This window comes from Carcharodon carcharias, chromosome 4, assembly GCF_017639515.1.
Source record: "Carcharodon carcharias isolate sCarCar2 chromosome 4, sCarCar2.pri, whole genome shotgun sequence".
Taxonomy (NCBI): Eukaryota; Metazoa; Chordata; class Chondrichthyes; order Lamniformes; family Lamnidae; genus Carcharodon; species Carcharodon carcharias.
In genome coordinates, this window is record NC_054470.1 from 185435921 (window position 1) to 185449031 (window position 13111).

Below are 13111 nucleotides of genomic sequence, written 5' to 3' on the forward strand. Positions count from 1 at the left end.
ATATAAGTTTGATATAATTTCCATTATTGAGCTGTAGGAAACATTGATCTATAATTCACCTCCTGAAATAAATCCTTCTTTCTCTGTGCAAGTCTAGGTTGTAATCATCCTGTTTTATTGGTGTACTTTTAAATGTCACCAATTGACTCTGAAGTCTTTTTCATTAGGTAAACCCTGGCATCCTTGTTTTTCCATCTTAACAAGTTAATTACCGCTATCAGATTCGCCTTCCAGGCACATCAGCAGCTGATACGATGGTTTTGTGCCGAATTATTCAGAGTTGAAAGGAGGCATTGATTAGACCATGCTTCAGGATCATCAGGGTGAATATCAGCATGAACATTGTGAGTGCTGCTCCGGAATCAGAATTTATCTCAACACTGGAGCTAAGTGGCAATGAAACCACCTTGTTCAATAGCAAGCTGTTGCCAATTCTATTGACGTAAAATGGAAAGGGGGGGGGGAGGGAATTATAGTTGTTTTGGTGCCTTACAAATAAAGAGAAAGTTTGCAATTATTTAGCCCCTTTCAAAGCCCAAAGGTGCCCCAAAGCACCTTGCAGCCAATACATGGCAGAGCAGGCTTGAAGGGGCCAAATGGCCTACTCCTGCTCCTAATTCGTACTTTCGTAGGTGACACATTTTGTTTTAACTTGTAGTCATTATGGTAATGTAGGAAACGCAGCAGTTATTTTGCCAATTATAAGCTCCCAAAATAGCATTCTGACAGTGATCTCTTTCTTCTAGTGACATTGATGAAGCTTCAGTATTGACCAGGGCATTGGGGTGAACTCCCTGTTCTTCTTCGAAATAGTGCCATGGGAGTTTAGAGATCCACCTGTCGGGTTCCCATCCAGAAAGACAGCACCGTTGGCAGTATAGCACTCCCTTAGTACTGCACAGGAGTGCCAGCCTGGGTGTGCTTCAGTCCCTGGAAAGGGGAAATATTTCAAGGCTTAAGAATCAGCCATATTGCTGTGTGGTTTAGAAATAGAAAATGCACTGTCTTCTCTGCCAAAAGGAATCACACAATGCGAAACTGCATAGGGTTATGTTCATTATTTCTAGCTGCCCATATTGACAGATCAGCTGGTATCAAATAGATTCAAATGGAGCTATTCTCCATTGTTTGAGGAGCAAAGCTGTAGTAGTATTATGTTAACTGGATAAGGATCAACAGAAAATATATTTGACCTTCTGAGGTTTTGCATCACTAAAATCAGCAATTAGCATCTTCAAATTCTCATGACAGCGAATACATATAAACATACATACAAACATATGAATTAGGAGTATGAGTAGGCCACTCAGCCCCTCGAGCCTGCTCCGCCATTCAATAAGATCATGGCTGATCTGATTGTTACCTCAACTCCACATTCTCACCTACCCCTGATACCCTTTCACTGCCTTGTTAATCAAGAATCTATCTAGCTCTGCCTTAAAAATGTTCAAAGACTGTGTTTCTCATGTGTCGGTGCAGACTCGATTGGCCGAAGGGCCTCTTCTGCACTGTGTGATTCTGTGATTCTGTGACTCTGCTTCCACTGCCTTCTAAGAAAGAGAGTTCCAAAGACTCATGAGCCTCTGCTCATCTCTGTCTTAAATAGGTGACCCCTTATTTATGAACAGTGACACCTAGTTCTAGATTCTCCCACAAAAGGAAACATCCTTTCCACACCTACCCTGTCAAGATCCCTCAAGATCTTATATATTTCAATCAAGTAGCTTCTTACTCTTCTGAACTCCAGTGGATGCAAGCCTAGCCTGTCCAGCCTTTCCTCATAAGACAACCTGTCCATTTCAGTATTAGTCTAGTAAACCTTCTCTGAACTGTTTCCAACGCATTTACATCCTTCCTGAAATAAGGAGAACAGTACTGTACACAGTACTCCAGATGTGGTAGGAATAATGATGTCCTTTCACTTTCTGCAATAACTGGCTGAATCGCAGCTCTCAATCTGATATTTCCTGGTTTAATTTATCTCTGTCCTTTCAGTCCAATCCGAGTGGTACCGTTCACCTCCCTTTTTCCTGGCTTTGATCCATCCTCACTCCAGAGTAACTTGCTGAGGGGCGTTGCTCTGGTAAGGAGTGGGGTAAAAAACATGTTGGTTAGTTTAGCAATGATAAGGGGAAGGGAAGGCTGAATTTGCAATGATTGCATTGTTTATTTACAGCCAAAGTGTGATCAACTAATGTTACCGATTTGTGCCCTGATATCTTAAGCTTCTTTTGTATTGCACTATGACCTGTAAACCCAACATTTGCAAACCCAATTCCAATCAGAAGGTAGGCTTGATGTTATTCACATAACAAAGGTAGACAGTTCCTCCTATTCAGCGACTATGGTGAACCCTGTTACAGTTACACATGGGCTACATGGATCTTCGTGCAATATAAAAGCAGTTTAAGAAGCACGAATTGCTACAGAAGACAAAGGTAATGCTCATTCTTACCAACAAAAAGGACGTCTATGCCCCTGTTTCCTAGGATTCAAGGCAAACTCCTAAAATTATTTCACACAGCATCTCGTTGCAATCTGGAATGCACTGATTGAAAGGGTGTTGGTCACTGATTCAATAGTGAATTTCTATTGCTCACTCTCTAAGTGTGCAGGGTGTAAGAGTAGTGAGACAGCTCTTTCTAAAATTCAAATAAAACTATCAGTTCGGTATTTCATCAATTTGGCCGACTTTCTGAGCTGCCAACCAACGGTGGAACTAAAAACAGAAAGGTGGTTCTAGCAGCTTCTGTGGATAGAGAAGCAGAATTAATGTTTTTGGTCCAATATGACCAGTGACGGGCATGACTTAGCCTGCCTGACACACACAATTGTGATGCATAACGCTCCTCGTGCCCACCCCACCCTCAAACTCTGTGATCTCCCAGGAGAGGCAAAAAAAATCAATCAAAGAGCCCCAGGTCGACTATATTCAGGAAAAAAAATAGGAAATGCCTCTCTGACTTCTTCAGGTGATCAAGAATAGTCCAGGAGATCACACTGACCCTGATTGATGTTATACATGACTGACCTTTTGTGTGTGACCTCTCCTGCCCCTACACCATTCCGCCACCCATCCACCCACCGCACCCCCCACCACCACCACAAACACCCCACCTTCCCACCAACAAGAAACAGGTCCACAGATCTTGATTGAAAAAAACATTAGCATATCAGTATCCACTGCACAAGACAGCAGCCTATTTCAGGCACCCATTTTTCTCGGGGGAGAGAACCAAACAGTAACATTTTAGCTAGTTCTATCCTTACAGAAGGGTAGCAGGGATAATCCAGGAAATTACAGGCTGGTGAGCCTTACATCAGTGGTAGGGAAATTATTGGAGAAGATTCTTCGTGACAGGATTTACTACCATTTGGAAGCAAATGGGTGTATTAGTGAGAGGCAGCATGGTTTTGTGAAGGGGAGGTCATGTCTCACTAACTTGATCAAGTTTTTCGAGGAAGTGACAAAGATGGAAGGGCAGTGGATGTTATATACATGGATTTCAGTAAGGCCTTTGACAAGGTCCCTCATGGCAGACTGGTACAGAAGGTAAAGTCACACGGGATCAGAGGTGAGCTGGCAAGATGGATACAGAATTGGCTTGGTCATAGAAGACAGAGGGTAGCAATGGAAGTGTGCTTTTCTGAATGGAGAGCTGTGACTAGTGGAGTTCCGCAGGGATCAGTGCTGGAACCTTTGCAGTTTGTAGTATACATAAATGATTTGGAGGAAAACGTAACTGGGCTAATTAGTAAGTTTGGAGACGACACTAATGTTGGAGGAGTTCCAGATAGTGAAGAGGATTGTCAAAGGATACAACTAGATATAGATCGGTTGGAGACTTGGGCGGAGAAATGGCAGATGGAGTTTAATCCGGACAAATGTGAGGTAATGCATTTTGGAAGGTCTAATACAGGCAGGAATTATACAGTAAATGGCTGAACCCTTAAGTGCATTGACAGGCAGAGGGATCTAGGTGTACAGGTCCATAGGTCACTGAAAGTGGCAATGCAGGTGGATAAGGTAGTCAGGAAGGCATATGGCATGCTTGCCTTCATTGGCAGGGATATTGAGTGTAAAAGCTGGGAAGTCATGCTGCAGCTGTATAGAACCTTGGTTAGGCCACACTTGGAATATTGCGTGCAATTCTGGTCACCACATTACCAGAAGGATATGGAGGCGTTGGAGAGGGTGCAGAGGAGGTTTACCAGGATGCTGCCTGGTCTGGAGGTTATTAGCTATGAGGAGAGGTTGGAGAAACTCGGATTGTTCTCGGTAGAGCGATGGAGATTGAGGGGCGACTTGATAGAAGTTTACAAAATTATGAGTGGCATGGACAGAGTAGACAGTCAGAAGTTTTTTTCCCAGGGTGGAAGAGTCAATTACTAGGGGACATAGATTTAAGGTGAGAGGAGAAAACTATAGAGGAGATGTGCGGGGCAAGTTTTTTACGCAGAGGGTAGTGAGTGTCTGGAATTCGCTGCCAGTGGAGGTGGTGGAAACAGGTACGATAGTGGTGTTTAAGAGGCAGCTTGACAAATACATGAATAGGATGGGAATAGAGGGATACAGAACCTGGAACTGCAAAATGTTTTAGTTGACAGGCATTATGATCGGCGCAGGCTTGGAGGGCCGAAGGGCCTGTTCCTGTGCTGTACTTTTCTTTGTTCTTGACTGATATTTTTTTTTGACTTGTCAGTCAGACAATGGGCAGCAAATTTTCTAAAAATCCTGATTGGTTGTAAATTTAAAGCATAACAGAGAGAGAGGGGTTAAGGATACAACAGGCATTGCTTTTAGTTGTCAATCCCTCTTTCTCAAATTGAACCATTACAAGGCCATATGAATCCCATTGTTGGTTCAGGTTCCCCACATGTTTGACAGCTCCACCTACTCTCAAACTCAGAAAGTGGCACCTAACACACTGAATATTACTTCTAAATAGATCTGAAGCTTCTAATGTTCTCAAGGACCACTGATGGTTTAAAGCCTTGTCAAACTTTGTCAGTCTTATGTCACTGGCAGGAACAACTCAATCTCATTGCCTCAGCAGATCAACATGAGGTTTATGCTTTGCTGATGTTAGTGCTGAATTTTTAATCTTCATTTTCAAGGTGACCTTGATTTTCACATCCAGACGAGGTCAGCCTACAGCTCAGAAGTTGCATTCGCATCTTTCTCCAATCAATCACATTGTCCACATGTCTGAAATGCACTGATGTACCTTCAACCATAATTTAAACATTCACTCCCCCCACAAGTAAGGACCAGTGGCGGCAGCGACTACCGTCTACAAGGTGCGTTGCAGCAACTCAACCAGGTTCCTTCGACAGCACCTTCCAAACCCACGACCTCTAGCACCTAGCAGAACAAGGGCAGTAGATCTATTCAAAGACCACCAACTGCAAGTTCCCCCGTAAGTCTCAAACCATCTTGACTTGGAACTATATTGCCATTCCTTCACCACTGCTGGCTCAAATTCCTAGAATTCCATACTTAACTGCACTGCAGGAATAAATTTACTACATGGACTATACTTTGGCATGTCTTTAAGGGATATCAGTATGACATCCCTAGAAGGGAAGTGGGTCATTTGATCCTGACTTAGTTTCATTTGTGTTTTGAGCTGCGCACACACACACACACACACACACACACACACAGCTCTGATGCCTTTAGGCTTTATACCTATGTATAACTGTTCTCATGTGCCTAGTCTTAACAACTGAACACACATGTTTACCCAATCCCTGTGAGCAATTGGTGCCATGTGTCTTGTACAGCAAATAAGCCAAAGGCATTATATCATTATAATAACACCACACGGTGATCAGCGGTGGTAAGACAGGTGGCAGTAAGATTAAGTACAGGTACAACATGGTGAAAAGCCTTAGCTCGTGCTACGTGGCATGAAAAGACCATTGACCTTTTGGTCAGGCTGCAACGAAGCCTCAAAGTCGGAGAGTGTTGAAAACGTACTATGGTGACTGCAAAGAAAAGCTTTGCAGAAACAGCGCTGACCTAGTGCTCAAATAAAGAGCTGGTTAGCACGATGAGATTACAGAGCACAGCCTATCAGTTCCGTGAGTGGGACAGCGTATTGAGAGGGCCAGCACTAGGTTAGCTCAGTCAGGCAAGGCAAGTGGGCAGGGTGTGGTGCCGGATCGACAGCGAACAAGGGAGAGTTGAACGAGGGAAAAGCCATCATAAAAATCAGGCCAGCGATTTAATGGGCGGAGCTTCGGGAACGGCTGAATAAAAAGCAAAGGTGCCATTACTCCTGAGTGCATTCCCGTCATAACGCATCTTCATGGGCAAGATTTCCAAAGATTTGGAAAAGCATGTGAAAGTGGCTTTGGCAGCAGTCATCCCAGGCACTACAGAAGAAGGCAGGTCAAAGGGATATTGTCAGAATGTCCACAAAATTCCCCAGTGTAAACTGGGACGCAGCTGATCTACTATCCAAATTCAAAATGTTTAAACAGCGTACAGAGATTTGGTTTCTTGATTCAGGAGTATCTGAACCAGACAAGCAAGCCATAAAAATTTGCCTAGCAATTGGGAATGAAGGTCTACACAGGCTGAAACGTCAGGATTAACAGAAGAAGAGCTAATGGATCCCCAAAAGATATAGACTACACTGGAAGAGCAGTCCAAAATCAGGATAAATTTCTGTATTCATCAGCTAGTGTTTATGCCATTTCGACAACAGCCTGCAGAATACATAGACCACTTCGTCAGCAGATGCAGATAAAAGGGTACATACTATGATTCTTCAAGTGCAGTGGTAGCAGACAGAATTGTTGAGTTGGTGATTGCATCCACTCCCATGGTAGCAATCTAGAAAGACCTGCTTGACAAGCCCAAAACCGATAGCATCGAAGGATGGGCATAAACATGGAGTGATCTTCGCGGCTTGACAAAGCTTACAGGACTTAATTACAACCCAAATTGTGGACGCACTCATGAGAACATCCAAACATTGCAAATGGAAGATTTGGTCTTCCACACGCACCAAGGAAATGCCCAGATTTTGATCAATTCTGAAAGGCAGGTGGCAGAAAAGGCCATTGGCAGCGGCAGTGCACTGGAGTAAAAGTTGATCCTGCTACAAACAGCTGTGCACTGATCCAAACAGGCTGTACTGAACAGGTACCTTCAAGCAATAAGTATGACAATCCAGTAATCTGTTAGAAGTATATACATGAGGTGGTTAACAAACCAGAAAATGAGGATGATGTGCACGAGATGAAGAGTGGTAAACGTGTTTCACACCATCAATTCCATGGAAAATATGGATGTCATCACACCATCTGAAGCGCTTGCCAAGATTCAAATTATCTGTCCTGAGTAAGTTGGTAACAATTCGTTATTGGCCAAGACTGACACAGGGGCAAGTGCCAACATACTACCCCTGCAAGTTCTAAAAGACATATATCCACAGACGAGGAAGGCCAAAGCAAAACCTACTACTGTGAAACTTTCAGCGTATCTGACGGTTCACTAATTCCATGTGCAGAATCCATAGTCCTAGAATGCAAGTACAATCAGTCCTCCTGGGTCCACAGATTTTCTACATTATGGAAATTAAAGGCCCAGTAATTGCAGGTCTACCGGCATGTCATGCCCTAACACTAGCAACAATCCATGGAATCAGTCAGACATCACAAAGCAGATCCACCTCAGAAACTATTCCTATCACCTCAGTCCATGACCTAACATCGAAATATCCAGAATGTTTTAACAAAATTGGCATTTTCAAGGGAGCTGCAACTTTACAGTTGCAGGAGAATGCAAGTCTGTCAGTTGATCTGAAATGGATTATAATCCTAGCACGTTCTTGGGACAATTCTGGATCAGGCCTACTCCTTAGATGATTACTCTTACTTAAGGTTGTGAAAGACAGGCCTCACAGACACTTAAATGGGCCTGAAGAACTGATCTGACTCTCCCTGAAGGAAAGGAGCCACCAGAGAATGTTACCATTCTCTAGGTAGCCTTTTTAAAAAGTTTTAGCCAAATTATAACAACACAGACATTATAAGGGTCTGGACATCTCTCCTCAACAATGTATCTCTCCACTGAAGAGTGTATGGAGATGAGTTTTCAAGTTTGGATGCAGAAGACTATATGAGACAATATATTTTCTAAATTATGTAAGAGTTTATTAAAGAACTGAGCATGCAATTCCCTTCTGATGGTAATCACAACGTTGAAAGTTCTAGAAAAAGAAAGTATAATCTTGCTTTGAATAGAGAATTCAAGGCTTATTAATGTTGCAGAGAGATATTTAAGATATCCATCAATATTTAAAGTAGTATTTATCTTAAATCCCAGATAGAAAGCTATTGAGTCTAGCAAGATAACTCTACCCCACTTAAGGGGAGAACTATCATCACCACACTACAGCAGCTACTGTTACCTTGAGAGATGTTGAAGTGAATCCAATAAATCTAAAAATCCTACTGTGTAGTTCCAATATTTATACCCTGAAAGAACTAAATCAGCAGGGAGCATGTTGAGCACTTATGCTGGACAATATACTTTGTTTTTAGTCAACATCCTTCAGTCAAACAGGAAACTGAGAGGAGCAGATAGTGGTCACTTCCTTGCAACACCCAGTTTCCAGGATTCAGTATACAAGTTAGTAAGGGTCACCCTTTAGAGTATCCATTGTTAGACTGTAGAATCTTACAATTTACCAATGCCTTGCTGAGGTGATGTAAAGGCCAGTTCCTGTTTTATCAGAACTGCCATTTGTTAGAGGATATACCACAGGATGTTGTTGTCCTTGAGCACACAATTATGTCCAATCATGTTTATGAACTTTTAAACCTTTGTCCAGCAGATAAACTCTACTCTTAATTCTTAATCCCTACTTCACAGGAGAATTGCACCTTTAATCTTATTAATCCATATTTATAGATGGATTCTCTTACAGCTCCATATTTATAGCTGCATTGCTCCACACAAGTGTAGCATCCACATAACAAACTGAAGGTTGAATGAGACAAAATGGCGTATGACGGCAGCATTAGAAGAATACAAGACCACACAAATTGATGCAGCTCAATTACATGTCATAAAGAAGGGCGGATCATTGACAGCATGCCTCAATGCAAGATGTTTATACATAGCTTTGAAACCCACTAACAAAATACCCACATCATAAGAGATAAATCCGAGATTTGCAGGTGCAAAATTCTTCCAGTAGCTTGAGGCCAAGTATGGTTATTGGTCAGTTCATCTCATGGAGAAGCTCAAAGAACTGATTACATTTCAAACCCCATTCGGCAACACTGTTTTCAATGACTTCCTTTCAGACTGTTAGCCAGGATCTCTTTCCAGCAGGCATGGATTGCATTACATGCACTGTGCCAGGGTGCATCTGTATCGCAGATAATATAGCTTTCATGGGAAGAGGAATGCAAGAACATGATCATAATCTGCATTTATTGATGCAAGCGGCACATAATGAAGGATTAGTGTTCAACAGCCTGAAATGCGACATCAACGTGCCCGTTTCTTCGGTTCTATTTATTCCAGTGCTGGCATATGTCCTGCTTCAAGTAAAATAGAGGATATTAAAGCCATGCCAACTCCTCAAGATAAGGGCAATCTTCAAAGATGTTGAGGTCTCTTTAATTTCTTGTCCCCATGCATTCCCAATTTCACTGCAGCTGAGGTAACAAGAATTTGTTCAGAAACAAGTCATAATACACAAAGGCACAACTGTGAGGCATAACCGAGGACATATCAGATCCATTCCAGCTCTTCAACCACCGTACAGTCCTACTGCATCTAGGACAAGATCCCAAATGCAACTAAAAACAATCTCCTAGAATGACAAGTCCAAGGTACTATATCATTATGAGAACATGACAGACTGCAGTGACTCAAAAACTCTCTTCCACCATATTGAAGGCAAGTAGTGAACTGCAAATGATATTGGCTTTTCCCCACATTTTGCGGATTACTGTAAAATAATTTTGAAGGAAACGTATAAAGCAAAAGCTCAAAGGACAGATATAAGCAATTAGGTTGATTTTTTTTTTTATTATTCATTTTCCAGATGTGGTAAGGTTAGGGTTTATTGCTCATCAAAAGTTGCCTCAGAAATTTGGCGGTGGGCCCTCTTGAAGTGGTGGCAGCTTGATACAAACTGAGGGTCTTGTTCAGCCACTTCAGAGAGAAATTCTCAGAGAATAAACCATATTGCTGTGAAACAGGACTCATAAATAGGCCAGAACAGGTAAGGGTAGCAGATTTCCTCCCCTTAACCAATTTTTTTTCATTCATTAATGAGATGTGGACACCGCTGGCAAGGCAGTATTGCCCATCTCTAATTGCCCTTGACAGAAGGTGGTGGTGAGCTGCCTTCTTGAACCGGTGCAGTCCATGTGATATTGGTACACCCACAGTGCTGTGAGGAAGCAAGTTCCAGGATTTTGATTCAGCAATAGTGAAGGAACACTGATATAGTTGCAAGTCACGATGGTGGCCTAGAGGGGAACTTTCAGTTGGTGGTGTTCCCATGCAACTGCTGCCCTTGTCCTTCCATGTGGTAGAGTTTGCAGATTTGGAAGGTGTTTTCAAAGGAGCCTTGATGAGTTCCTGCTGTGTGTCTTGTAGATGGTACACACTGCTGTTACTGTGCGTTGGTGGTGGAGGGATTGAATGTTTATGGATGGGGTGCCAATCAAGCGGGCTGCTTTGTCCCGGACAGTGTCGAGCTTCTTGAGCGTTGTTGGAACTGTAAGTGGAGAGTATTCCATCACACTCCTGACTTGTACCTTGTAGATGGTGGACAGGCTTTGTGGAGTCAGGAGGTGAGTTAATCACTACAGAATTCCTATTCTCAGGCCTGCTCTAGTAACCACATTATTTATATGGCTAGTCCAGTTCAATTTCTGGTCAATGGTAATCCCCAGGATGTTGATAGTGGGGGATTCAGCGCTGGTAATGCCATTGAATGCCATGGGGTGATGGTTAGATTCTCTCTTGTTGGAGATGGTCATTGCCTGGAACTTGTGTGGTGCGAATGTTCCTTGTCACTTGGCAGCCCAAGACTGGACAATGCCCAGGTCTTGCTGCATTCGGACATGGACTGCTTCAGTATCTGAGGAGTCGTGAATGGCGCTGAACATTGTGCAGTCACCAGTAAACATCCCCACTTCTGACCTTATAATGGAAGGAAGATCTTTCATGAGCCAGCTGAAGATGGTTGGGCCTAGGACACTACCCTGAGGAACTCCTGCAGTGATGTCCTGGAGCTGAGATGACTGACCTCCAACAGTCACAACCATCTTTCTTTGTGCTAGGTATGACTCCAACCAGTGGAGATTTTCCCCCCTGATTCCCATTGACTTCAGTTTTGCTAGGGCTCCTTGATGCCACACTCAGTCAAATACTGCCTTGATGCCCATGTTTGGACCAAGGCTGTAATGTCAGAAGCTGAGTGGCCCTTGTGGAACCCAAACTGAGTGTCACCGAGCAGGTTATTGCTGAATAAGTGCCACCTCTTAGCACTGTCAACAAAACATTCCATTACTTTACTGTGATTGAGAACAGACAGGACATACCTGGTCAATTTTCCACATTACCAGGAAGCTGCCAGTGTTGTAACTGCACTGAAATAGTTTGGCGATAGGCACGGTAAGTTCTGGAGCACAAATCTTCAGCACTATTGCTGGAGGTTTGCATAGCCTTTGCGAGATTCAGTACCTTCAGTCATTTATAGATATCATATGGAGTGAATCAAATTGTCTTAAGTCTGGCATTGTGATGCCGGGGACCTCTGGAGGAGACTGAGACGGATCATCCACTCGCCTTTCTGACTGAAGATGTTTGCAAATGCTTCAGCCTTGCCTTTTGCACTGATGTGCTGGGCTCCCCCATCATTGAGGATGAGGATATTTGTGGAGCCTCCTCCTCCAGTGATTTGTTTAATTGTCCATCACCATTCATGACTGGATGTGGCAGGACTGCAGAGCTTATATCTGATCCGTTGGTTGTGGGATCGCTTAGCCCTATCTATCACTTGCTGCTTATACTCTTTGGCATGCAAGTCGTCCTATGTTATAGCTTCACCAGGTTGACACCTCATTTTTAGGTATGCCTGGTGTTGCTCCTGGCATGCCCTCCTGCACACTTCATTGGACCAGGACTGATGCCTTGGCTTGATGATTATGATAGCCCATGCAGTTACAGATTGTGTTCGAGTGCAATTCTGCTGCTGCTGATGGCCCACAGCTCATGGATGCCCAGTCTTGAGTTGCTAGATCTGTTCGAAATCTGTCCCAGTTAGCATGGTGGCAGTGCCACACAGCATGATGGAGGGTATCCCCAATGTGAAGGTGCTACTTCATCTCCACAAAGACAGTCCGGTGGTCACTCCTACCGAAACTGTCAAGGACAGATGCATCTATGGCAGGCAGGTTGGTGAAGATGAGGTCAATTAGGTCTGGCAACATCTGTGGAGAGAGAAATAGAGCTCTGAGGAAGAGTCATACAGACTCAAAATACTAACAGAGTTAACAGATGCTGATAGACCTGCTGAGATTTTCCAGCATTTTCTGTTTTTATTTCAGCTTTCTGGCATCTGCAGTATTTTGCTTTTATTATATGAGGTCAAGTATTTTTTTCTCTCTTGTTGGTTCCCTCACCACCTGCTGCAGGCCCAGTCAAGCAGCTATGTCCTTTAGGACTTGGCCAGTTCAGTCTGTAGTGGTGCTACAAAGCCACTCTTGGTGATGGACATTGAAGTCCCCCACCCAGAATACATTCTGTGCCCTTGCAAGTGGTGTTGAACACCCAAGTGGTGTTCAACATGGAGGAGCACTGATTCAACAGCTGAGGGAGTGCGGGACAGTAGTTGGTTAAGAGCAAGAGGTTTCCTTGCCCATTTTGATTTGATGCCATGAGACTTCATGGGTTCCAGAGTCAATGCTTAAGACTCCCAGGGCAGCTCCCTCCTGACTGTATACCAATGTGCTGCTGGTGGGACAGGGCATACCCAGGGATGGTGACAGTGGCGTCTGGTACATTGTCTACAAGGTATGATTCTAAGTATGACTATGTCGGGCTTTTGCTTGACTAGTCTGTGGG